The sequence below is a fragment of the Adiantum capillus-veneris genome, chromosome 17, assembly GCF_014529385.1.
Source record: "Adiantum capillus-veneris isolate H3 chromosome 17, ASM1452938v2, whole genome shotgun sequence".
In the NCBI taxonomy this organism is placed as follows: domain Eukaryota; kingdom Viridiplantae; phylum Streptophyta; class Polypodiopsida; order Polypodiales; family Pteridaceae; genus Adiantum; species Adiantum capillus-veneris.
The window spans coordinates 7,793,392-7,820,743 of record NC_140947.1 but is presented as its reverse complement, the minus strand read 5'-3'; the positions used below and the strand labels follow the sequence as shown (position 1 = coordinate 7,820,743).

General features: G+C 41.5%; 1 pseudogene; it reads left to right on the top strand.

The window, feature by feature from the left end:
• Positions 1-24,204, top strand: part of LOC147436763 (FT-interacting protein 3-like) — a 65,111-nt pseudogene extending 40,907 nt beyond the window's left edge.
• The last annotated feature ends 3,148 nt before the right edge of the window (positions 24,205-27,352 follow it).

Here is a 27,352-nt window from a genome sequence, read left to right as displayed (position 1 = left end):
GACTGCACACAAATCCTGAGTGCTACAAGCAATTGCAATCTCGATCGCACCAACGATGTGCATAAAACTGTTGGGAAAATTTTGCCAGAGTTGTGTCACCAAAACGGCTACAAAACCAGTAACCAAAGTGACTGTATGCTCAAAACCATGAGCAACCAAAGATCATCAAACCGCACTCCAAATGTATACACCAATCTCCACACTTTGCATACATCATTGCAAACACCTGCAAATCTAGTACACAAATACCTACTCTACCTGTGACTGCCAAAAAAACATGCTCAAGGCATACATTGCTGAGCTCAAACCGCAATCACATGAGTCTCCCTAAGCATCAAACCACATAAGGCATACATCGTATCCTCCCACCTGTGAGGAAACTTGCAACAAATACCACTCTCACATCCGAGAGCAAACCATGTGTGGAATCCTCAACACACAATAAACAACTGTTGCAGCAGAAAATTCAGCACTCAAAATTTAAATTTTTTGATACGATCAGTGCGTCTAGAATGTGCCAAAACCCCAAGGTAGACTCCTGGATCACAAGTATTCGAGTCCGAATGTAAAAGATATGCCAAAAACCTCCGTTTCTACCCAAAAATGTAGCATAAACTGCCAAAAGAGGGCTGAAAAATGCAGCTCATGAACCGTAGCTTGAATGAGGTTTCTGATGGCTTGAATGGCTCCGAAAGGGCGGTAAAACCGCAGGACATGGGTCTTACGGACAAGGCCACCGGCATGGCCGGACAGTGTGCACGCTAGGGGGAGGCTATAAGATAGCACGGTTGGGTGGAGACTAGCACATGCATAACCACTGCTCTGATACTAGTGAAAGGGCGGTGGTATCAGAGCAGTGGTTATGCATGTGCTAGTATCCACCCAACCGTGCTATCTTATAGCCTCCCCCTAGCGTACACACTGTCTGGCCATGCCGGTGGCCTTGCCCGTAGGACCCATGTCCTTACATTACCCCCCCCCCGTGGAGAATCGTTTTCATCCTCAAAAATGAACGTAGGAAAATGTTTCTTAAGTGCGGAGACATTCTCCCATGTAGAACCTTCTTCAGGTCTATCTAGCCATTTTACCAACACGTGTTGTCTGACATGATGTCTGGTGCGAAGCTCATGAGAATCCAAAATCTTTTCGGGCTCATGAGGGATGTTTGGCGGTTTGATAAGGTCAACTAACACACCTGTGTCAATGACATTATCATTTTGTCATAGCTGTTTTCGTAAACGGCTAACATGAAAAACAGGATGAACTCGTGAGTGCTCTAGAAGAGCTAACTTATAGGCCACTTGACCTATATGTTTGAGAATGGTAAACGGTCCACAATAGCGTGGTGAAAGTTTAGCAATTTTTCCTGTCTTCAGACTTTGTAAATGCTCCGAAACTTTGAGGAAAACCTTGTCTCCTTCTTCGAAAGTAGAAAGATGAAAATGCTCATCTGCGTACTTCTTATATCGATCTTGAGCTTGCTTAACATTTTGTCGAGCAACTCGAAGCGTGTTAAAATGGTATTGGAGAAAATCTTTTGCTTCTTGTATCTTCTCCTTAGCCAACCCCACCGTAACGGGTGAACTAGGTTGAAATCCATACAAAAGCATAAATGGACTAAATCTTGTAGTCACATGCTTTGAACTATTACAAGCAAATTCCAATATAGGTAAGTAGTCTTCCCAATTGGTTTGCTTTTTGCTAACGTAACCTCCTAGCATATCCTCTAGCACTTGATTAACTCTTTCTGTTTGACCATCCGTTTTTGGATGATCCGTCATACTTAGATTCAGTTACACAGCTCTCCAGAAGTGATTATCGAACTTTCAATCTCTGTCACTAATGATACTAGCTGGAAGACCGTAGAGTTTATATATATGCTCTACAAATAGTCGTGCTAATTCCGATGTCTTAATCGTACTCCTAATGGGAATGAATTGACCCATCTTTGTGAGACGGTCTACAGTTACCTAAATGGCATCATGGCCACAATTTGTAGTAGGTAGTCCTACTACAAAATCCATAGAGATACTCTCCCACTTACCTTGTGGAATCTCTAAAGGATGTAAAAGGCCACCTACTTGAGGCACTCTGCCTTATTAGCTTGGCACTGTTGGAAATTTAGTACGTACTCTTGAACATCATGATGTAAGCCCGGCCAATAAAATTACCGTCGAACTAAGGCATACGTCTTACGAATACCCGGATGACCAGCACTTGGACTATCGTGACACTCAAATAAGATTTGGCACCTAGTGTCTAAGCCCTTTGGCACACACACTCTACCTTTGTGGAGTAAGTAGCCATCATCAATGAAAAAATTCTTCCATCGCTTAAGCTCTTCCTGAGTAGGGGTGGAGCTCTGTGTGCTGGAGTTTTTATGTGCGCATACAGACATGTTGGTTTGGTTGTTTAGAGACATGTGAGTGTGAGGGATCCCTTTTTAAAACTGCACTCGACACTTTATCATATGATTGATCTTGTGCAAACTTTTCATGTATTGACTCTAAAAATCCACTCTTTATTTCCGTGTAAGCAAGTAAATTAATATGAGGTATCCGACTTAGTGCATCCTCTACTACATTATATCGCCCCTTGCAAATATCATAGCTTACAATCATAATCTTGAAGGATTTTGACCCATCTAGCTTTACGTCCCTTCAAGTCCGTTTGAGTAGTAAACCATTTGATACTCTCATGGTCAAAAACTACTTCAAACTCGGCACCATATAAATAGTGTTGCCACTTTTGTAAAGCGTGAATTATGGCATAGAGCTCTCTCTCATAGAGAAAATAATTCTATTGAGCTCTATCTAGCTTTTTACTTTCAAAGTCTATAGGTCTTCCTTCCTGGAGAAGTACCGCACAAATTGCTTTATCACTAGCATCAGTCTCTACCACAAACGGCTTAAGTGGGTCGACGATTGCTAGGATGGAAGCAGTGGCTATAGCTACCTTGAGCTGTTCGAAACTGCGTTTTTGGGCTTCTTCCCAAGAAAAGGTCTTACCTTTTTCTTTAAGTTGATCCGTCATAGGAACAATAATTTTGGCATAATCACGGATATACTGTCGATAAAATCCAGCCATTCCTAAAAATATTTGAAGCTCCTCAACCGTGTTGGGATGTGGCCATCGAAGAATGGCAGTGACCTTGTCAGTGTCCATTTTGATGCTAGAATAAGAGATCACATGACTGAGGTAATGTATCTCTGTTTTAAAGAACTCGCACTTGCTTTGCTTAGCATACAACACGTTAGCTCCTAGCTGTTCGAACACTAATCGTAAGTGTTCTATGTGTTCATCTTTAGTCTCACTGTAAATGAGAATTTCATCAAGGAAAACCACAACAAATTCTCCAAGATAGGGAAGTAAGACACTATTCATTGGTGTCATAAATGTATCTGGACCATTGGTTAGGCCAAAAGGGATAACCAAAAATTCAAAATGCCTGAACCATGTTCTAAAGGCAGTTTTGGAGATATCTTGCAGTAGGATACGCACTTGGTGGTATCCTGAACGAAGATCTATCTTTGTATAGTATCTTGCCCCGTGGAGTTGATCAAACAACTCATCCACTCGAGGTAGAGGATACTTGTTCTTGATGGTTATCGCATTTAATCCGCGATAATCTACGGACATGCGCATAGTAACATCTTTCTTTTTTACCAATAGAATTGGTGATTCCCAAGGTAAAGTGCTAGGTCTTATGAAACCACGAGCGAGGTGGTCAGTCAATTAACTCTCAACCTCCTTGGCTTCTTTAGCACTCATACGATAAGGTGGTTTACTCACCAGTTTAGTTCCTAGCAAGACATCTATGCCATGCTGCACATCATGTGTAGGGGTTAAACCCGGTGGTAAATCACTTGAGAACACATCACTATACTCTGTGAGTAAGCTTTTGTCGTGCAAAAGGAGAAAGTAAACTAGAGTTATGATGGGATGGAGAATATTGTAATTCCTGTAATGTTTGTTTTACAATAGTTGCACGTTGCTCTATAGAATTAAAATTGAGAGCACTTTGCTCGTTAGATTTGTTAGCACTTTGTTTATCAGTAAAATTCATTGCACTTTGCATACCATTAGAATTCATTGCACTTTGCATACCATTACTAGAATTCACCGCACAAGAGCAACATTATGTTGTATTTCTTTGACTAATTTTTCCATACCACCCCTTGCAAAATTCAAGCGTAGTGGCTCACTTGTTGCCTTCAGATGAATCTTCTCGTCTTTCCCAAAAACCACATTTTTTTGTAAGCTTCATCAAAATTTTCATAGTCTTTGCATTCATGATCTTTACTATTGCACCACATGCAGTGGTCATCCCAATCCCTGCGTGGAGGACGTTGCCTGGGCTCTGAAGTGGAACCCTTTGTGCTTAATCCTTCAAGTTTTACTGCTTTTAAATTCAAATTTAATTCTTGTATACCTTTTATTAGCTCATCAAGAACTGGCTCCCTAAATTTTTGTTTTCCAGAGGTTGACTTCTCCTTAATTTCTTCTTTTGTTGTCTCCATGGGATTTGACCACAATCAGTTTATCCACCCTCACCTGCCGCTTCACAATCATGTTGACTGCTTTAGAAACCAACTTCTGATCAAATGTTGACTGCTTTAGAAACCAACTTCCAATCAAATGTTAAGCCCAATTCACATGTTGATTCTTAAAGTAGTTGCACCAAGATCTTTTGAAACCATGGATCAATAGCTTGGACGAATAGCTCTACCCGTTTCGGTTTCAATGATCGCTGCTCTCCTATTGATAACTGCTCAAATTTCTTTTCAAATTCTCGCAGCAATTCTCGTGCAGATAAGTCCTTGTTTTTTTTCTGGATGCATTTCATAAAACTTCGCTTAGTTACCCTTTGAGAATCTTCAAGAAAATACTCCTCATGTCATGCCTTCAATCAAGTGAAACCCTTCGATTGCTTCATGATCATCAATCCCATTATCCTCCATAGGTTGTTGGTAAACTTGGCATAATTTTGAAACATCTTGACCTTCACCCATTGCAAGTTTTTTGTAATTGCTTGTCGAGCTTTTTGAATCCGCTCATGCAAATTCAATTGTTGTTGTGCAGTCTGGTGTTGTTGGATGTAAGAGGAAAATTGCTACATCAATTGCTGCAATGCCGCCTCTTGGCGGTGTAGTCATCTTTCTCTGCAAAATTTTCCCACCCCGGCTTAGTTTCGCGTCGGGTTCTTCAAAGATGTCGGGGATAATGGGTTCGTGAGGTGAGTTGGGTCATCACCGTGCTACTTGTTGTGGGAAAAATAAGAGACTAGATGCACGACACCAAGCAAAAAGCTCAATAAACACCAAGATCACTTAAAATTGACACCCTGAAAGCCTTAAGTTGCTAATGGTTAACCAAAAGTGGAATTCATTTACAAATGCTAGTTGTTAAGGGTGCTTAATTCTCCCATAATCTAGTCAAGAGAGCAAACATTAATCGTGGTTATACCTTGAAAATTGATTGAATTTAGTATCCATGCTATTAAAACTTAAAACACTGGTGCTCCTTTGTCTACTTCCTTAAGTTGAGAGAGAGAGCAAGAGAGGTTTCTTGGAATTGACCTCCCTCTGTCACTTCGTGTCATAATGATCAATATCTAATTCTCCTAAATGATTTGCTCATGTTAAACTGATAATTTAATATGGGGAAGTGTCAGGGGAGAAAAAGCTAGAATATTGGTTAAGCTAGTAGACCGGCCACAACAGGGATCCAAAGGAGGGAAAATAGGGATCTAAAGGGGGGGCCATCTACAAAAGATCCATGTGCAACAATGGGCTAAAAAGACCCTAAGGTTCAGCCCATTAAGACTTCCAAAATGCTAAGGTTCCAAAATTCAAAGGTTGTGTCCAAAGGTCAACCATGGGGGGCATCGGACGCTTTGTGTGTGTCCCAAAAGTCCTACATAGGAGGGGGCGAGCCTAGCTTGTAGGGGATGAGAGAGAAAGTCACACACACACAAGCTCCCTTTACACAAAGGGAATCAGGGACACATGTCAGCTCCCTAGCCCAGATGCCCACAAGGTGTACACAATTCCTATTGGATGGCCTTGGAGGTGGACCAATGAGAATTAGGATAGAGTAAATCTAGTTTAATTAATTTAAAAGAACCAATGAGAATTAAGTCCTCTAGAAGACTATTGGACAGTCTCCCAAGGGGTCCAATGAGCATTCAGCAGCCCATTGGCTTGCCTGATTCCTATTGGCCAGGAGGCAAAGGGATCCAATGAGAGTTTAGTTGAATTATTAAATTACCTAAAGCTCTCACAAAAGGGGAAAGGGGGACACATGTCAGAAGGCTATCACTTATGCTGCTTAATTGTCATTGGCTAGCACTAGGGAGGTCCAATGAGAGGACAGCAAGAGCAAATAGCAAGAGGGCTCGCCCAAGAGAGAGAGGGGGCTGATTTTTGCAAGGCATTATCACACACACAATCTCAGGTGTGAAGTAAAGAAGAATCTCTCTCCTTATCAAGCTTTAATGAAAAGCTTACCACCTACTCCAAGCTTGTGAGAAGGGAAGCCTACACCAACAACGCTTGGCTTTGTGATGCAAATCCAACCAAGAGCCAAGCTTCAATGCATGCTCATCTCCTCTACCATGCTAATTACTAAGCTAAGCTATGCTAATATGAGTGATTATGTGAGGAGATGTACATCTTTCTCGTAAGAATACTCCTACTTCCTCTCAATCTACTCTCATACCCTGCTAGCTCTCACCATCTTTGAAGGTGTGTGAGGTCTTGGGTCTGAGACCGGAGATAATTGATGTTGTGTTTGCTAAGTGCATGAAGCTTTCATCTTCATTGCACTATCTAGTCTAGAAGGAACACAACGAATAATTGTATTGTACAATGTCTCTCTTGATGGGAGAAACCATAATACAAAGCCTTTTGGATGGGGGACCGGCTCCATGCAAATCCGGTCCTCAACTGTTGTCACATAGTTTAATTTCTCTCTCTTTTGAAAGTATTGTTCATGCTATCTAACTAGGTGTTATGCTTTTTTTTGCTCTCTCCACCCAAGCACTCTTGTAATTCTCATTAAGAATCTATTCTAATGGAATGCCCACTATGTTCATGCTAATTTCTGCTACACACAAGTTTTTAGGCCATTAAATGTTACACTTCGTATCCTTGACCACACTCGTGCTATTTTCCTCACTCCATGCTGTCCTTGAAGCTTCCCTTTATGCCAAGAGAGAGCCCTCTTCTTTGCTGCAATTGAGCTCTATTTTACCTTGAATCCTTCGTCACACTTCTCTTGTATATTTCCCTTGCTTATTTGCTGCAATTGAGCTCTATTTTCCACTTGAATCCTTCATCACACTTCGCTTGTATATTTCCCTTGCTTCACGCTATGTGTCAAGAGAGAGAGATCGATCTTTCTTCATGCCGAGAGAGAAGGAACATAGTCAAGAGTAATGGAGCTCCCGCCTTGCTTCACTATCAACACCTCACATACACCTTGTTTCATCAACTCACAATGCAAAATGTGTATAGAAAAGGCCTCCTTTTATAGTCCAAAAGAGTTGTCCTCTCTCATGAGAGGCAAATGTGCGTAGCCGCCCTTGTGTAGACATGTCCAAGTTGGACTCTCAAATGCACCCATGTGTGGCCGCCCTTGAGAAGACAAGTCTGTCTATAAATCGGTGACCGGCCATTGAATTTGGCCACCAAACACCAGCCATTGACTTTCTCTCACCGCCCACCGGTCATTTTTTGACCACTTTTCGGTCGCTCTCCGGCCATAATATTTCGGTGAAAAGGGGCTCGAAATTGGCCGTGAATTTTTGGTTTTCCGACGAGTGATTTTTCTTATGCACGATGGCTTCTCCTCCTAATGGGGTCCTTACAATTGTGTGTTTTAAAGATTAAAAATTACAAGGGGTAAATTATGCTCCATACTTAACAATCTCCCAATTGGAGACTGATCTCCACACCAAACCTGTGACTGCTTTCCATCCTTGCTTCTTATCGTTGAATGCCGATTGAAGATAAGCAAAAGCTCAACTTCTCCTTGTTGACCACCTTTGTGCATAATTTTCACTTGTGCACCTTTCCTAGCTTTAGTTGTCTCTCTTCCAAAAGTGTACATATGAAGTGATATCTCACCTCAATGTGCTTTGTCCTTGAGTGAAAAGTTGAATTCTTTGCAAGATGAATGGCGCTTTGACTATCATTGTACAAGACACAATTGTCTTGCTTGTATCCAAGCTTCTCCAAGAATCTATGAAGCCACAGAATCTCTTTGCTTGCCTCCGCCATTGCTACATATTTTGCTTCGTGGTAGAAAGTGAGACCACTTTTTGTAGCTTTGAAGCCCAACTTACTGTTGCGCCTCCAATCGTGAAGATGTAGCCATTAGTGCTCCTTCAAGTGCCTTTCTCACCTGCCATATCTGTATCAGCATACCCTTGCAAGAAAATTTCAGTGCCTCTAGAATACAAAGCATTTGTGGTTGTCCCCTTTAGATACCTAAGTATCCACGTCACAACTTGCCATGTTGTTTACATGGATTATCCATGAACCTACTCACAACTCCCATTGCATGTGCAATATCTGGCCTTGTCCAGACCATAGCATACATCAGAGAACCTACCATTGCAGCATATGGAACTTTTGACATATAGGCTATCTCCTCTTGTGTCTTTGGACACATATCCTTGGTTAGTTTAAGGTGACTAGCCAAAGGTGTAGAAACTAATTTTGCATCCTGCATTGAAAACCTTTATAATACCCAAAGATTACACACAGAAATAAGAAGAGCTCCACAAAATAAGAAGATAACAACGAAAGGCAAGACCAAAACAAACAAGCTAATGGGGTCAACTCAAAAAATTTGGATCCCAAAAGTAAAAAATCTACCAACCCCTGTGCCAAGAAAAGAGTCGTCTTCCCCATCAAGAAACAAGTTTGGCTACCAAATCTTCGAGACAATAAGACACAACCAAAGACCACTCCAAAAATTCTCCCAACAACAATAGAAATGGGATCCAAACTTTGATAGAAGCAACACAAAGCCCATCACTCCAAAGCAAATACCCACACCAACTTCTAACAAGGGCAAAGCAAAAAAAGGAAGAGAATTCTTTCATCTCCATGATTTTGGCGAGCTAGATCAACAAAGCCACAACCACAAACTAAATAGTTGTGAAGAAAAAATAACTATGATATTACCAAAGAGATGTGCAATCTTCACTAGCTTGTAATCATCCGCTGCAAACTTACCTTAAACAGTAGGCTAAGTATTGCTACGTACATGGGTCTAATCTTAAATGTGTTACTTTCTATATTGTAGCATGCATCATGATGTATCGATTATATATGAAAATGCAAAGAAAAGGAGAGAATGTGATTCTCACTCAAGGACCTGTAGGAAGGTATGTGGCACTCACTCTAATGATCCTTAGCACTGGTTTTGTAATCAGACACGTGTCTTGGAACACATTAGTGTCCTATTTGGTCACGAACTTTTCATAAATATTTTGTGCAAGTAGTAAAAAATCATTACTATGGCTAAGTTATGGTATGAAAAGAATTTAGGAGTTTTTTCTACCACAAAGTGAATCTTAGTTTTTGAGATAGATTATAGGTTTCAATTGAAATTATCACCAAAATTTGAAGATGTTCTCTCAAAATTTTCATAAAATACCTCTAAGTTCTTATAAAAAAGAAATTTTATATGTCCACAAAGCCCTATTCTTAAATAATAGTATATACAACATTTAAAAAATTATCTAAATTCTTAAATAATAATATAGACAAAAGAGATTAATTCCTAGAATGTTGACAAGGAGGCAATTTTTGGTTTTGCAAAGCTCTTTCTTGAGATGTGATGATGTTATATCTCAAAATGATCAAAATTGAATCTATAAGCTAAAACCAATTAAATATGTATGTTTTGAGGTTCAAATATAACACAAATCTTATAAATATAAGCTTCTTTTAGGAACGTAATTTATAAAAAATAGAGAAGCTTCACCATAAGCATGAATTCAATAGAGTAAAGATGCTTTGATTACATTTTAATTAAAAAAATAAAACAAATTTCACAGCCAATATCTCTCTCTCAAAAAATGATGTTTTTAACGTGTGCAATTTTGAAAATATGAGAAAAACTCCACTTCATAGTCTCCATAGACATCAATTTTAATACATTCTGTACATGCATATTTAACATTACTTATCTTGATTTCATTTTTAAAATATGACTTACTTGATCCATCACAAAATGTACATAAGGTGTTTATGAGACCCACAAGATTTTGGAGAATTTAATACCCTCTAATAAAATTTTTACATGAGGTGAAACTTGCATATTGATAAACTATAATTATCAAAATTTGATTTTATTTTCTTGTTCAGATCTTATTATTTTTTTATAATCATTAGTCAATTTTTTTCTAAAATTGTTTTGTGCAATTTTTAAGACGGTGTTCGTCTAAATATCTACAATAGAAAGCTCAAAGTTATAAATTATAATCAGGCAATTTTTCGAGATGCTTTGTTTAATGTTGCAAAAGGTCAGAAAAGGAATTCTTTGGGAGAAATACACACCACTTTATATATTAAAACCCGGTAAAAAGGACAATGTAGTGTCCTTTTTGGTACCAAAATAGTGTTAAAAAAAGTGTATCTTTGTCAACTATGATGACATGTGTATTTTATTTAGGATATCATTTCATCCAATGGCATGTCAAAACAATGCAATGCCTAGATAAAGAATAGAGATAGATGTGCACAGGAAGACACATTGCAAATGCACACAATTCAAAGGTTTCCCCTTGATTTCTAGAGTTTTGAGAGGTGGCAGTTACCCATCGAGATAGCTCTCACACCTGTGCACTGACACAAACAATGTGGGTGCCCTCAATAGGACTAGATGACTTGGTATGCTTATATATGGCACTACAAGAGGTTGTGTGCTCTTGTGACGCTGTTAGCGACGGAAATACACTGGGTTTTTATAACCCCCGGCGTCGCTAAAACCGTCGCTACGAGCGTCGCTATAAGCGTCGCTATATAGAGACGCTCATAGCGATGCTCATAGCGATGGTTATAGCGACGTTTACACAGAAGACTATAGCGACGCTCATAGCGACGCTACAGAGCCATAAATAGCGACGGTTATAGCGACGCCTGAGAGAATTTTTTTTTGGTGGCAGGGCATTGAATGCCCTACCACCCATTAACCATATTGTACTTGATTCACTTTTTAAAAAAAGTGCAAGGGTAGATAATAGACCCAAAATAGTCACCCACAAGACGCATTGTTTGCAAAATTGACAATTGTACACATCATAGGCAAAATGAATTGATTGGCAAATGTAATAATGACAATTGTACAACATCATAGGCATAAAGAATTGATTGGCAAAAGGAACTGCGGTGACAAATGTAATAATATACATGGTTCAAAAAGACGTATAAAATCCGTCTCATGATACATAAGCTATGAGAAACCCTAAACTAATGCTATCTAGCTACGGCTAAACTGACGTCGTCTAGTCAGACGTCTCATCGCGTCCAAGCGGTGTATCTGTCGGATTCTGCAAAAAAAGACAATAAGACAGCTTTCAGTAAGTATAAACATATAACGACATTTATAAAACAATACAAAAAATAGAAAAGAGTAAACCCTAATACTAACCATGCCGCCGCGAGAACTGAGAATGTCCATCAGGGCGTTTAAGCCCTTCCTGTCTGCGTACTCGCGCTCGTACGGTGTGGGATCACGTCCTGTCATCGACCACTGTCAAAACATACAAAGATTTCATTATGTTAGAATTAAAAAACTCATAAACCCTAAACTATCGAACATAAAGAGCAATGTGAAAACACTTACAAAATCGGCCTCAAATGATGCCCATCCACCGCTCCCCAAGTGGTGCGAACTCCCTGCCTCTACTCGCGCTCTGGCTGCATCCTTTTGTTGCTTCCACTTGTCGGGATTCTCGCGCACTGCTTTCTTTGCATTCTTCCAATCTTCTTTGGCCAGCCAATCTGGCCTGTTCCACCCATTCTTGATTGCTTTTTGCACTTCGGAACGCTTGTGTTTGCAGTATTCGCGCATTCGAATCTTCATCAGGTCTTCATTGAAACGCTGATCCCGTGTTGGAACGGGAAACTCATCATGAAGTATGCTGATGACTCTGTTTTTTAAATCACTTGGTACTTCACTCCATTTGTTTAGTATGTAGTGTTTAAACAGCTGAGATCAAAGACCACGCATGCGCGAGATCACCTTCTTGCCGTCATCATCCATGATGATGCCGCCGCTGAAGTCGACAGAGTAAGACAAGCCCTCTGGCCGGTGACGCGTGAACCTGGGTGTCCCGGCAGGGGTCTCTAGTGGCGTGTCGATGGGGGTACGGACGTCAGGTGTCTCCACCGGCGTCTGGGCCCCGAAGTGAGGAGTGTCGAGTGGGGTGGCTCCTGGCGGAGTAGGTAGAGGTGTGTAGCTTCTAGGAACAGTTAGCCGTGCAAAACCTCGCGTAGATGGCGATGCTGTGGCTGGTGTGGGGGCGGGCAAAGAAGGGGAGGGTAAAGAGCCTCGTCGAACACGAGGCGGTGTGGAGGCATCGGTGGCGGAATCCCCACAACAACCGCCACCGCCACCACTAGAGCGCCGGTGTCTAGACGAGTGTGAAGCTCGTCTCGTCGACGCCGAAGCTTCGGAGCGCGCCGAATGCTCCGAAAGAGAGGGAGATGCGGATGGAGTAGGAACGCGCGATGATGCGCCAGAGCGATGACGCTCCACGTACCACTGTCTCTGCTGCGGTGACAAAGAAGAAAGAAACTCCTCATCATCCATATCTGCATTAAACACACGAATATTTAAACTTAATATTGAATGAATAGAGTAGAGAATGACGCAAATGGATGTTGATCTTTGACCAAATGGATTTACGCCATCCATAGCCAGGCCTAAGCGCAAATTTCGAGCTTCCGTGGCAAAATCCAACCATGTTCCATCTATATGTTTCCGGGCTGCGCAATCTGCAGGAATTCGTAGCACACCATCCGAAGATTTATTCTCCTCATGCCATGATGCTAGGACGGCCATGGACTTACATTCGAAGAAATGCTTGATGCGAGGAAGCAGAGAAAAATGTCGCAAAACCTTTTGTGGAATTTTTGTCCCGTGGAGATCTACTCGATATCTTTCGGAATCACATTTCGGACACTTCTCCATGTCTATGTATTCCCCTCTGAAAAGAATGCAGTCATTAGGACAAGCGTGGATAGAATTGTAATCCATCCCCAAGTTTCGCAAAATCTTTCTTGCTTCATCTCGGGAATCTGGCATCACATTGTCAGCTGGTAGTATGTCTCTTTCAGCAATCTACACAACATAAAAATACGATACAGTCGTGTAAAAATCTATCAGATCATTATACATTTAGAGTTTTATTAAAGTAAACTAATTGTAATAGATCACCTGAAAAGCGCTGTGATGCTAGTGTCACTCCATCCAAACTTTGCCTGCATGTTGAGAAGAACCAGGAGTGCTTTCAATCTAGACATACGTGCTCCATTATACAATGGCGTATCGGCTTCACTTTTCATATCATCATAGATAAGCCTTTCTGAATCCATGATCCTCTCGATCATTTCATCAATCTCGGGCTCAAACATTGCCTCATTGGGAATGTGCTCTGCATGATCATCCCCCGAGCTGTCAGAGGCTACATCTTGTGGCCTCACATATGCTGCTTGACCAAAGCGCCTGCGAACACGTCTATTGGGTTGCAAGATTGCTGCTTGTTGGCCAACGTCAGAGTCGGACGAGTTATAATTGGCAACAACTCGATCTATAATAGATGGATCGAACTCGCCAAATTCGCGAACGTGCTGCAAAGAAACACATCTTGTCCGTCGCACAGCATGCTTGCATTGATTACAAGGACATAAGACCCTCGTTGAGAGATAGGTGTTTCGGTTGGACGGTCCCACATCCTCGTCACTACTCATAATGAGGATAAAAATCTTATAACCTGGACAACAAATTTAATATTCTATTGGCATTCTTCGTCTTATCTCTCTCTCTCTCTCTCTCTCTCTCTCTCTCTCTCTCTCTTTAACTCACATTCTCTAGTCATGTCCAATCTCCGTACACCTCGGTCTAGAGGTGCACAGAGATCAGAACCACCGGGTTATAATCTCGTCTTTATTGGTCAATACCTATATTTGTGGGTACAAGAAATCTACACACCCACGTCTACATGATACTGCATGTAGTGGACAAAACCCCTTTGCCTCTTCTCTAGCTGTAGCACTTCACAGCATCTTAACATCTTTTCACAGTAGATCTTTGCACTGTTCGTCTAACTCTAAACCCTAAACCGTAAGTAATTCTTGCGTGGACTCGATCTAACGTAAATAAGCGTAAATCTAAATAAACGTAAATCTAACTAAAAATAAACCTAAATCTAATTTAACGTAAGTCTACATCTAACCTAATCTTTAACGTCTTTTGGGATAGTTTCCTACGACGTTAAAACTCTCTTCTTCTTGTGTGTGTGTGTGTGTGTGTGTGTGTGTGTGGGTAAACCTAAATAAACCTAAGTCTAATCTAATATAACATAAATCTAAATCTAACGTAAATTATGTTATATTAAAAACAAAGAACTAAACTAACAGGGATTATAAGAACCTTAAAACTGATTTAACACATAATTTTTCACATAACTCGGCAAGAGTTGGCATTCTCATCACTAAAGATGTGAGAGTTAACTTCCGGCGGTGACGCTGCCTCATCTCCATCCACATCTGACGACAGCAATTGGCCCTTTAGACCGTTCTTGCTCTTGTTACTAACTTTGAAGTTGCTGTTGAATGACTAGAGGTTGTCTAGATGGTCATTGTGTTGGGGATGTAGTGACTCTTGCCGCCCTGAAGATCCACCTTCTTCCCTATCTTCTGAAGACATTTCACCAGTACTTTTGGATCGACGGAGCCCACCATGAGTGAAGGCAGCAATACCCTATATTCCATTGAGGGCTTTCTTCACCCGCTTCATGCAGGCATCGCAGTCTATGGAGACCTAAATCTAATCTAATATAACGTAAATCTAAATCTAGCGTAAATAAACCTAAATCTAATTTAACGTAAGTCTACATCTAACCTAATCTTTAACGTCTTTTAAGATAGTTTCCTACGACGTTATAACTCTCTTCTTCTTGTGTGTGTGCGCGTGTGTGGATGTGTGTGCCAATAAAAAGAGATAAATGGTATAACCTTTCTATCACCCATGCCAAGTATGATAGATTGATTATGCCATTTCCCTCTTGAATAATAGGTCTTGAGTTCAACTCCTCGTCGGCTAGATCTTTAGGTCTTTTAATTTTAATTAGTTTCCTACGACGTTAAATTAGTTTCTCTCTCTTTCTCTCTCAATGTGTGTGCATTTTTTTGGATCGTATGCATGTTTTCTCTCTCTTTTCCTCTCTCAATGTGTGCGTTTTTTGTTTATGCATGTTCTCTCTCTCTTTTCCTCTCTCAATGCGTGCGTTTTTTGTTTATGCATGCTCTCTCTCTCTCTTTTCCTCTCTCAATGTGTGTGTGCATTCTTTGTTTATGTATGTGTGTGTGCGTTTTTGTTTTTTTTTGTACTCTCTCTCTCTCTCTCTCTCAAAAACACTATGTGTGTGTGTGTATGTGTGTGCGTGTGAGAGAGAGAGAGGGAGAGAGAAAGAGGGGAAGGGAACATGAGAATGAGGAGAGGGAAGGAGCATACCTGGCTCTCCTTCCTCTCCTCGTGTGTGTGTGTGTGTGTGTGTGTGTGTGTGTGTGTGTGTGTGTGTGTGTGTGTGTGTGTGTGTGTGGAGAAGAAAGAGAGAGAGAGAGAGAGAGAGAGAGAGAGAGAGAGGGAGAGCGTTACCTGCTCCTTGCTTGAGGGCGCCGAAAAACTCAAATCTGAGATCTGAGTTTTTGGGCGCGCTCGGTTATTTTTTTAGCCCAGCCGGCGTCGCTATGAGCGTCGCAAATTTACAAAGAAATTTGCGACGCTCATAGCGACGCCGGGAAATTTTTTTTTGAGCGTCGCTGTGTGAGCGTCGCTAATATGAATAGCCTCTTGTAGTGTGGTACCATAGTGACCGTAGAGTCCCCACTTTATAGATGACGAAGAAAACCATAACTTCTTGAACTACTCATTAGTCAAGAAGCAAGTTAGGTTTACCTGAGACACAAAGCGATCATGAGTACACCGTTGGCTTAGCCAGTAGTTATGACAAAACGGTATGGAATACCATCCTCTTAGGTGTTCCTTTGGCCATGTAGGACAATGAGGCAAGTCTTGACTTTTAGGTCATGCACTTAGCTAGAGCATACATAAATCTAGGAAGGGAGTGGTTGTATAGCCTAGGCCCTAGCCTTTATCGGAGCTATTTACACAATACGCTATAGTTTCAGCATAGAGGTAGGGTCATCACCCTATAAGGCAATCATAGTGTTCACTCTACCCCTCATATCATCCATGGAGCTTTGTTGTGGAATCTACAGAGACCAAATAACAGAGGTATATGCTTGTTTCCCTCTTTTAAGTTCTGTTTCTATAGATAAACTTAAAATAATATTTGCACAGACGAACTTGATAAAAAACAAAGCCTTGGACGAGATCCAGTGTTTGAAAACCCTACTTGGCATGCATGCGATTCAAACATTGAAAAATCCAATGAAAACAAGACAATAAAGAATAAGTATGTAGATGCTTTAAAGAATTTATTAGACAAATTTTTGGATGTATTTCCGTGTGAGATGGCTTACCACCATCTAAGGAAGTTGACCATGGCATCGACATTATGCGAGGCTCCAAACCTATAAGCAAACCTGCTTATAGATTAAGCCACTCAGTAGCTTAGAATTCTCATTCGGGCATTCTAGCCTCCGTTTCTACTACAAGAAGTAGTACGCATGCAATTTTGTCCTTTTGTGTAGAATCTTTGTCGGTGCTATTTTCTGCATAACAAGTCCTTACAACCTACTTTATTTTGTGCTATATAGCACGCATTAATCTCGCTTTGTTTCTCTTCTTTTCAGGCAGTTTTCACATCTGGTGCAATTTTCACACTTTCCTTGCTAGTATCAAGGAAATTAATGAGCAACTCATTTCTGCAAGCGAAGTCATTTCTGACAGTTCCCTTGTGCAGAGTGTTCTTGATGCATTGCCAGATTCTTACCAGACTTTCACTAATACTTGGAGACTTATGACCCAAGGAAATCCTAATGTTGTCAAGTTTGATGCATTATGTACATTGTTGTTGCAAGTCACTTTCAAGAAAGAACAGGGCGAAACAGCATGCAGTTGAACATGCTTTCATTAATGCTCAAAAGAAAAGTGGTAACAGAAATGTAGCCGCTGCTCATGGTTCTTTCGCGAGTGGAAAATCACTTATTCCTAATGCTTTTGTTGTTAGCACTTCATTTAGAAATTTTACTGAAAAGGGAAAAATAAGTTGCGTTGCCATTATTGCAAGGCCAATGATCACTTGATTAAGCAGTGTCCTAAATTGAAGGCCAAAGAGGCTAAGAAGAAAGAAGCTGGTTCCAGTACAAGTGCATCTATTGCAGAATCTTTTGTGAAAGGAGATTGTGATGATGATGTAGATGCATAGTGGGTATTTAGTGCAGAATTGCTTTTATGATCCTTTTTTTCATGATGCATGTATGTCAGTTGGTACAGACTCACATGTGTGGTACTTTGATAGTGCTGCTACAAAGCACATTACCTCACATTGGGACTTGTTTACCTCTCTTGAGTCTGTCTCTTGGAAATACGGTCACTTGTTGCTAACAATGCCTCTTATCTAGTCCATGGAGTTGGAAAGATTGTGCTAACTACTAGAAATGGCAGTTTTTTCACACTTATCGATGCACTCAATGTACTTGGAATAAAAAAGAACCTTTTGTCTATATCTGCACTTGCTAGACTTGATGTTGCTGTGAAATTTATGGATGACAGATGTACAGTTCATTATCTCAATTTTGGTGATGAAATTGTTGCATCTAGGATTTTATGTTGTGGTGTATGAAATCACTTTGTATCACAAGTGTGCGAAAATTTTTGCAAATGCAATTGTGGATTCCAAGACTATTTCAGATGCAAAACTTTGTGGCATGCACGTTTTGGGCATCTGAACTTTGAGAGTTTGTTGCGTTTGCAAGAAAACTGATATGGTTGTTTCTTTGCCACCTCTTGAAGCATTTGGGAATCATATTTGTGAAGGATATATCTTGGGTAAAATGCAGCATTCAAAGTCTCCAAAGGATGGCTCAATTAGGGCTACATGCATATTGCAACTTGTGCATAGCGATGTTTGTGGGCCCATGCGAACTCCATCTTTGGGCAATTACCTTTACTTCGTGACTTTCATTGAAGATTACTACATGGATTCATGGGTGTATCCCATTAAAGCTAAGTCTGAAGTGTTGATGTGCTTCAAAAAAATTCTCGCTATGGTTGAAAATGTCTCTAAATGTATGGGCGCCCTCCATTCAGATCGAGGGGGGAAGTATACGTCTCATGAGTTTAATGCATTTTTGGCTTGTTGTGGGATAAAACACCAATGTATAGTGTTGTATACACCTCAACAAAATAGTGTTGTTTAACAAAAAACAAGATGCTTATGAAAACGGCACGATGTCTGGTCAAAAGTCAAGCTTTGCCACATTTGTTTTGGCTTGAGGCTATCATGTACTTAACATTTGTCCTATGAATGCTTTGTAGTCTATGACTCCATATGAATCATGGGATGATAAAAGACCATCTATTGATCACATGCGTGTTTTTGGTTGTATGGCTTATGCTTTGGTGACAAAAAAGTCAGCACAAAAAACTGGATGATAAGTCTATTAAATGCATTTTTGTTGGTTAAAGTACTGAAAGAAAAGGTTACAGGTTGTAACATCCGCAAAAAAAGCGTATCTTGGTTTCACGAGATGTTGTGTTTGTGGAAGATTCTATCAGTCCTTGTTTTCATGTACTAGAGACAATAATGTGAGCTCATAGGACATTTATGATAGTTTTTTGCCTCTTTTTAGTGGTGGAAACTTGAATGTAAATTCCAATGAGGCAGTTGAATCTTCATAATTCTAGTAATCCTACCGATGTCACTCTTCACTCTTTGCATCTTGGGCTATTTTATCCCAAGGGGGATCATTGTCGTCAGATTTACATGCTTTTTTAGACTCTAATTGGGGGTTGTTTTGACACGCGAGTATCCACAACTCGTCCACAAGTGGTTTTTGTTTCATGCTAGGCAGTTCATGCATATCATGGTTGAGCAAGAAGCAACCTAGTATGGCCACTTCCGGTTGTGAGGCTGAGTACATGGTAGTCTTCATAGCTACGGTTAAGTGTGTATGGCTCAGACATTGGATGGCTAATTTGGGTGTTGGAAAGAGCACTACCAACATCATCTACACTAACAGTCAGAGCACATTGGCAGTTGCAAGGAACCCAGTTTTTCACGCTCACACAAAGCACATTGAGGTGCATTATCACTATGTTAGGGAGATACTCTCAACAAGCGAGATTAGCTTGGCTTTTGTGCTAACGCAGGACAACCTTGCAGATCTGTTCGCAAAAGCATTGCCTCGTGAGAAGTTCCAAGCTTTCTGTAAAGCTTTGAGCTTACTGCCCTTTGTGGAATGATCATGCACTCAGGGCATGGCACTTCCCTATACACTAAGTGCCAGCTCTTGTTCACCACATCACTCCCAAGGGCGATTTGTTACCATACACATGTGGTATTGATGTGTGTGAACACACTTAGGACCATCGGGGCATTTTTTCCCTCACTAGGAGTTTTTTCACCATGTGCATTGTATAAATGCCCATCACTCTATGGCTAACTTGTCTTTCCATTGTGCACTAAGAAATACTACTCTCTGTTGTGTGCCTTGATCTTCTTCATCTTCTCCAAGATGTGTGTGTTTCCCTGCAACCCTATTTCCAACATGGGCAAAGGCTTTATTAGGCCTAGTTCTAGTCCATGGACATCACTGATTCTTCTGGTAAAGAAGTGTTACCATATACATGTGGTAGTGATGTGTGTGAACACACTAGGACCGCCGGGGCATTTTTCCCCTCTTTAGGAGGTTTTTTCCCCCGAGCATTGTATATATGCCCATCACTCTACGGCTATCAATCTTTCCATTGCACACTAAGTAACACACTCTCTATTGTGTGCCTTGAGCTTCCTTCATCTTCTCCAAGCTGTATCCGTTTCTCCGGAACCCTAATTCCAACAATTGGTATCAGAACAGGTTGCGTCCTCCCGGGCTTAGTCGCCAACTGCTCCAGCACATGCCTGCTCACTTTCTCCGATTTCAGTGAGCTTTGGCAAGCATTCGCAGGTCTCATTTCGGTTTTGATTCAGGCTCATTTCGGCCTCCGTTTCCACTACAGGTAGTACTGCACAGGCTATTTCGTCATTTTGTGCAAAATTTCTGTTAGTTCCGTTTTCTGCATAACAGGTGCCTCATAGTCTTCTATAGTTTGTGCTATATAGCACGTGTTGTTCCCGCTCGGTTTCTCCTATTTTCGGGCAGCTTCCACATCAGGTGCAGCATTTACCATGGCTGACAACAACACAGATGTGTTCAAGATGTTTGCTGCTGAGGACAGGTTGGATGGGGACAACTACCCTATGTGGGCTTATATGATGCAACATGTTTTTGTGCCATGGGCTGTATAAGCTTACTTTGTATGACAAGTGTGGACAAAATTTTGCAAATGCTGTTGTTGCAGATTCAAGGACTATTTCAAATGCAAAACTTTGACATGCACGTTTTGGTTATCTAAATTTTGTCAGTTTGCTGCATTTGCAAAAATATGATATGGTTGCGTCTTTGCCGCCTCTTGAAGCACCTGTCAAACATGTTTGTGAAGGCTGTATTTTGGGTAAGATGCAACGTTCTAAGTTTCCAAAGGATGGTTCAGTTCGGGCCACATGTAGGTTGCAGCTTGTGCATAGGGATGTTTGTGGGCCCATGAAAAATCCGTCCTTGGGCAATTACCTTTACTTCATGACTTTCATTGATGATTACTCCAGCCATGCATGGGTATTTCCGCTTAAAGCGAAGTCCGAAGTTTTTATGTGCTTCAAACAGATTCTGGCTATGGTTGAAAATGTCTCGAAATGTACTATGGGCACCCTCCATTCCGATCGAGGGGGGGAGTATATGTCTCGTGAATTTAATACATTTTTGACTAGTCGTGGGATAAAACACCAATGTACAGTGCCTTATACATCTCAACAAAGTGGTGTTGCTGAGAGGAAAAACAGACGAAAATGGCACGGTGTATGGTCAAAAGTCAAGCTTTGCCGCATTCTTTTTGGCTTGAGGCCATCATGTGTGTCACTTATGTACTTAACAGGTGTCTTACGAAAGCTTTGCAGTCTATTACTCCATATGAAGCATGCCATGATAGAAAGCCTTCTATTGAGCACATGCTTGTTTTTGGCTGTTTGGTGCTTACACTTATTTGATCATGTTATGGATTTTATATCTTGAGTATGTTCAAGTGTAATGGTAGGATTGTGGTGGCGAGGATGAGAATGAAACTTGGAGAAGAAGAGCACATTCTTATCCTAAAGGTTAAACAAATTTTTAATAGACAAAAAATACTAGGGATGGAAAGGAAAGCATATAAGGTGAACAATTTCTTCTTGTTTGGCAAAACAACCCCCTCTTTAACGAGTTTCTTCATGTTTAGCAAAACAACCCCCTGTTTAACAAGTGCTTGTATCCCCCTGTCAAATTTTGTGCTAATTCTTATTAAAAGTGATGATAGACCATGCATAACAACTATGCACCAGTAAAAGATAATTTTATTAGGTGAGTTTGTTTAAGAATGTCCAAGAATTTACATTGAAATGCAAGATGTGCGAGATTAAAAAAATTCAGTGCCTTAAGGTTGGAGGATTACTCCATTCGCTAAATATTCCAAGAGGGAAATGGGAGAGTATTTTCATGGATTTTATCACTGGTTTGGAATGAAGAGAATGATTTGGTTGGTGTAATGGTCAACAAGTTGGCCAAGATGGTCAAGTTCACAACTGCCAGAAAAGAGGTGAAAAGTTAACTAGGTTGTTTATTAAACATATCTACAAGCTACATGGCCTAGGGTAAAAGGACCAATAAAAGAGGGGGGGGGGGGGGGGGGGGGGGGGGGGTTCCATACAAGGACACCTTTAGTGGTTCCCTTATATCTAAAATACAATCTCTCGTAGGAAGGGTAAAGGGGCCAATAATAGACCAGGGTCCAATACAAGGACACCTTGGGATCAAATACCGTATATCTCCTAGATTTATGAGAATTATGGTTGGGGGATGGCCTTAGAAATGGGGAGAGAGCTTTTTGCAAGCTATCTTTTGACATCAATTTCATTAAAAATTGTGAATCCTAGCTTATGAGTCAAATCATTCTAAATTGAATGGCCTTCTATGGCACCCAATTCTTAAGTGGCCTTATATTGACGATAAAAAATTTGATAGCCTTTTTTCGGAGGGAATTCTTCAAAGAGCTAGATACAACTCTAAGTAAGGCATATATAAGTAAACATTGATCTAGTTCCGAGGAGCCGGTGTATGTCCCTGCTCACTAGTTTGCTTAGATGGTGGATACCAAGTCCACATTACAGTAGTGACATGAGAGTTATGGAAGCCTCTGATAGGAGTGTCGGGGCTTGGGATTTTGAGTGGGTCTGGGTTCTTGCCTATGAAAACCAAGGACCAGCAAGGCACTACTGATGCCTATCTGGTTGCAAAGTATGGGCAGAAGTGGGCGAGAAGCAGGACGATAGTGGACAGCTTTGCACCCACGCTCAAATGAGCAGCACACATGGGAGGTGTATGACCCATGTACAGTTTTGACTGTTGGTGTGTTTGATAACTCACATTTGATGAATGGAATGAATGAGAAGGGGGGAGGCCCCAAAGATGGAAGGATAGGGAAAGTGAGAATAAAGGTTTCGACGCTAGAGAGCGATCGACCGTACACGCATTCTTACCCCCTGTTGCTTTTACCGCCTTCTGGGGTGAAGAAGATGGGGGAGCTTGAGCTTGCTGTGAGGTTCTCTTCCTCATCCATGATGAACGTGTTGGCATGTTACACAAGGTCCCTACTCCCCAAAATGCAGTATTTGCACCCCTTGGGTGTTGCTTAGTTGGAGACCTTGAGAAACTATGCAAGGAGGATTGTGGCTGCTAGACTAACCAGGGCAGAGCCCCCTTCAGAACAGAAGTGGTGCAATACATGCTTGACGTAGATAGCAACTTGTGGAGCATGAGAAAAAGCAAAGCAAATTGGTTCAGAATTTTGGGTGTACTGTCTGGCATGATTGCTGTTGGCAAGTGATTCTCTGACATTTGCCGCTGGAAGAATCCGGTGAACACCGTGCTTGTGCAATTCCTCTTCCTCATACTAGTCTGGTACCCTGAGCTTATCTTGCCAACTCTCTAGTTCTTGTATATGTTCTTGATTGGTGCTTGGCATTATTGGTTCCACCCGCGCCACCCGCCACAGATGGATCCACGTCGCTGATCCGGATGAGCTGGATGAGGGGTTCGATAACATCTCCACATCGAAGCCACAAGAGGCCGTTGTGAGATCCAGGTAAACATTTTGAAGACCGTTCAGAGTTTATTTGATAAGTGCCATGTTTGATGGAAGTTTTTTGTTTGCATGTGCATCTTATAATCGGGGGCTTAGCTTAGATGAGTGGGTTGAACATCATTCAATGATCAGTGTCAATTCTGTCCAGTGAGAGCCTTCTAGGCTTAATCTAGGCTTGGGGTCATTGCTAGAGCTTACAAAGTGACACATTATATCTGCACTCATACACACCCTCTCTTGCTCTTTTCTGTGATCTGCTCGTGCATTGTCATGAGGGCATCGATACTCACGAATCTCATGTCCATGCATAATAACACCCACATGCATAAACACATTTGCATGCTTTCACACACATTCATGTGTTGATAAGCAGATACAAATCTACACATCCAAACGCAAATTATTGACGGAAATGAAGCTGGCCTTTGCTAAAATCTGCAGTTGTTTGATGTTATGAAACTTCGCAGATATGACTGGCTGCGGCGGGTGACGTGGCCACCACTGTCAAGCAAAGCAGACCAATTAAAGCAAACTGAAATTGACTCCATGCATTTCTTTTGAACTCTACAAAGTAAACCATTGAAAAACAATCAGTGACGCAACCAAATCTTGCCCAATCTTGGACAGCTCTTCGTGAAGCAAGCAGGTACTCATGCCGATGGAGCTTCTTCAGCAGCTATGGCACTGTAGAGAGAGAAGCTGGGGCAGCGCAGCTTGCTTTAGGCTGCCTTCTGCCTACGTTGACTTCTTCGCCATCGGCTGGCTAAACTGAAGCTTCCCCCCAGCCCCTTCCTCTCCCTCCCTCTGCAGCTAGGTCATGTCCCCCATTTTGACGCCGTCCGCCGCGCCGCGAGGCTCCAAGGCCTGCGCGACAAGCTCGGGCCCATCTTCACCCTTTATGTGGGCAAGACCCCCATCATTTACATTACATCTGCCAGCCTCGCCCATGAAGCCCTGATTGGCAAGGGCTTGCTCTTCGCCTCTCGCCCCACGTGCTTCGACTCCCGCACCATCTTCGCCAACAGCTTCCGTAGCATCAGCACTGCTCCCTATGGCCCTCTCTGGCGCATCCTACGACGCAACTTTGTCCAAGAGTTGGTCTCAGCGCCCAAACTCTCTGCTCTTAAGCCCGTCCGCAATCTCATCTTCGACGACATGATGTCGAACTTGCGCTCCGAGGCACTTGGTAATGGGGGAGTGATTTCTGTATTAGCTCAAATCAGGCACTCCTTCCAACTCCTCATGTTCATGTGCTTTGGATTTCATTTACCTAAAGAGACCCGCTTGGAAGTCTCCAATCTGGTTGATGAGGTGGTCTTGGCGCTCGTCGGATCTCTCAGATTACTACCGGGCGCTGCTGACTCGAGAGGTGTAAGCCTCTATGAGAATCTATTATACACCTCTATAAAACAAAAACAAATACGCCTGGTGTATAATAGATTCTTCGGACTCCAACCGCTAAATGCTTTGCAATTGGGGGCACTTTGTCATTCATCTTGTACCATTGCAATGTATACCATCCGGAGTTATTGGGCTTGTCATCCTTTCCCATCCATTTCTGCATGTCTTTGACGGCAAGAGAAGGCAAAAGGTACGCGCACTACGCACAAAATAGCTCAAAATTTACAATCGCTTGATTGAGAAACATAAAGAAATGAAGAAGTTGGGGTAGGTAACCCTAGAAGCTACTTGGAAACCCTGCTCAATATTGGGGATGCTAACATCACCTTATCAATGGATGACCTTGTCACACTCTGTGTAGAGCTCATGTCGGCGGGTTCGGATACAATGGTAACAATGCTTGAATGGGCTATGGCTCACCTTGTCGAAGAAATGGAGAGGCCGAGGAGGAAAGGGATAGAGAGAGAGTATTGAGCGAGAGTATCGTCTTGCAATGAGTGTTGTTCGTGAGGATGAGTGTATAAGGTGTATACAAACAATGAGTACCCACTACCTCATCTGCCAATAAAAAAATTTATGAATTATAAAATTTAACTCTCCTTTTTCGTTAGGAAAAAAGGAAAGTCATCGTTATGGCCTTATCCCTTTGGATAGGCCAAAAAATAATAGTGGGAAGCCCTATAGGCTTGTTTGTAACACTTTTCATTAGGAAGAGAGTGGGGTATAGGAGGGCCTCTTTATTTGGCAGTTGAAGGAAGTCAAAGCTCTAGTATTAAGAAAGCAATCGAAGGAGAACTTTTAAATTCAAACTGGCAAAACGGCTAGATTATTTGAATTCCAGTTTTCCTCCCAAAATGAAATTTAAAATCTAGCGGGTAAAACTATATCAAAGAACATATCTATGGAAAGAGATTGATGTGTAGATTATAGAACTATAATCTCCGCTCAAATTGGAGATTGTATGTAGGAGTTATGGAAGATCGAAAATCATAAAGTTGTCCCCCCCTCCCCCCTTTTCGGGGGGGAAAGTACATCCTTTGACCATTCTTACACCTCTCTTACACACCCACCATTCTTGCACACATGGCATGCACCTATTCATCAAAATGTTAATCACCTCCATAATCTCATGGCAAATAAAGAGGTCCTCCTAGACCTCACCCTCTTCCTAATGCATGTTGAACAAATTTAAGCCCAATCTTAGATTTTGATGTTAGGTGCGTGCGGCATTGCTACCTGGAAACTCCCACACGCTCTGATACTAGTCGAAGTGTGGATGTAGAGCATGTGTGCATGCATAAAAATGGAGATTAATAAGAAGAGAAGAGACACAAGATGTATGGAATCCTTGCCACAATGTTGTGGCTAGGGTTTGTGAATTCTCATTATTATATGGTACAAAGAATAGGTCAGTGTGTTAGTGTTCAACCACCTCATATGGTTGTTCTCAGGGTTTCTGAAATGCATGTGTTACTATAGTGACCCTCCCGTCCCCTCTCCCAAAGTTTGGTGCTAATTCTTATTAAAAGTGTTGATAGACCATTAGTCGGTCTTCCTAAGATACATAACACCTATGCACCAATAAAAAATAATTTTATTACCCGAGTTTGTTTAAGAATGTCAAAGAATTTGAACTGAAATGCAAGATGCGTGAGATTAAAAAAATTCAGTACCTTAGGGTTGGAGGATTACTGCGTCCATTGAATATTTCAAGAGGGAAATGGGAGAGTAGTCTGGACACTTGTCACATATGTGGGGATCACTCGTTCGACAATGGCTTCTACCTTTTTGAGATTCAGAGATATCCGTTCTCTTCAAACTACAAATCCTAGGTAAGTCAGTTTTTTGAAGAAACACTTACTCTTCTTAACATATGATTTCTCTTACCTAATAGATTTCCGAAGAGTCGTTGGATGCAAGTGTTAAGAGAGGGCTTATCAAGCCCATCCCCAAACAGATTTGTTGCTCTCAGCTTAAACATTGGCGTCCCATTACGATGATGTCAGTAGCATACAAAATTATTGCCAAGGCGATAGCTCTCAGACTTGCCCCCCTCCTGAGTCGGATCATCTCTCCCCATCAACACAGTTCATTAAAGGGGATCTATATATGACAATATCTTGGCAGCAATGGTAGGAATAGAGTATGCATCCTTCTCCAAGCAAGAGTGCATCTTGCTGCACAGCTGGACCTCGACAAAGCCTATGATAGGATAAAATGTTCCTATATAGAAGAAGTCATGGGAGCTCTGGGCTTTGGGCCTTGCCTTTGTCGCCTCATACGCACACTAGGTGGTGGCAGCCAATCA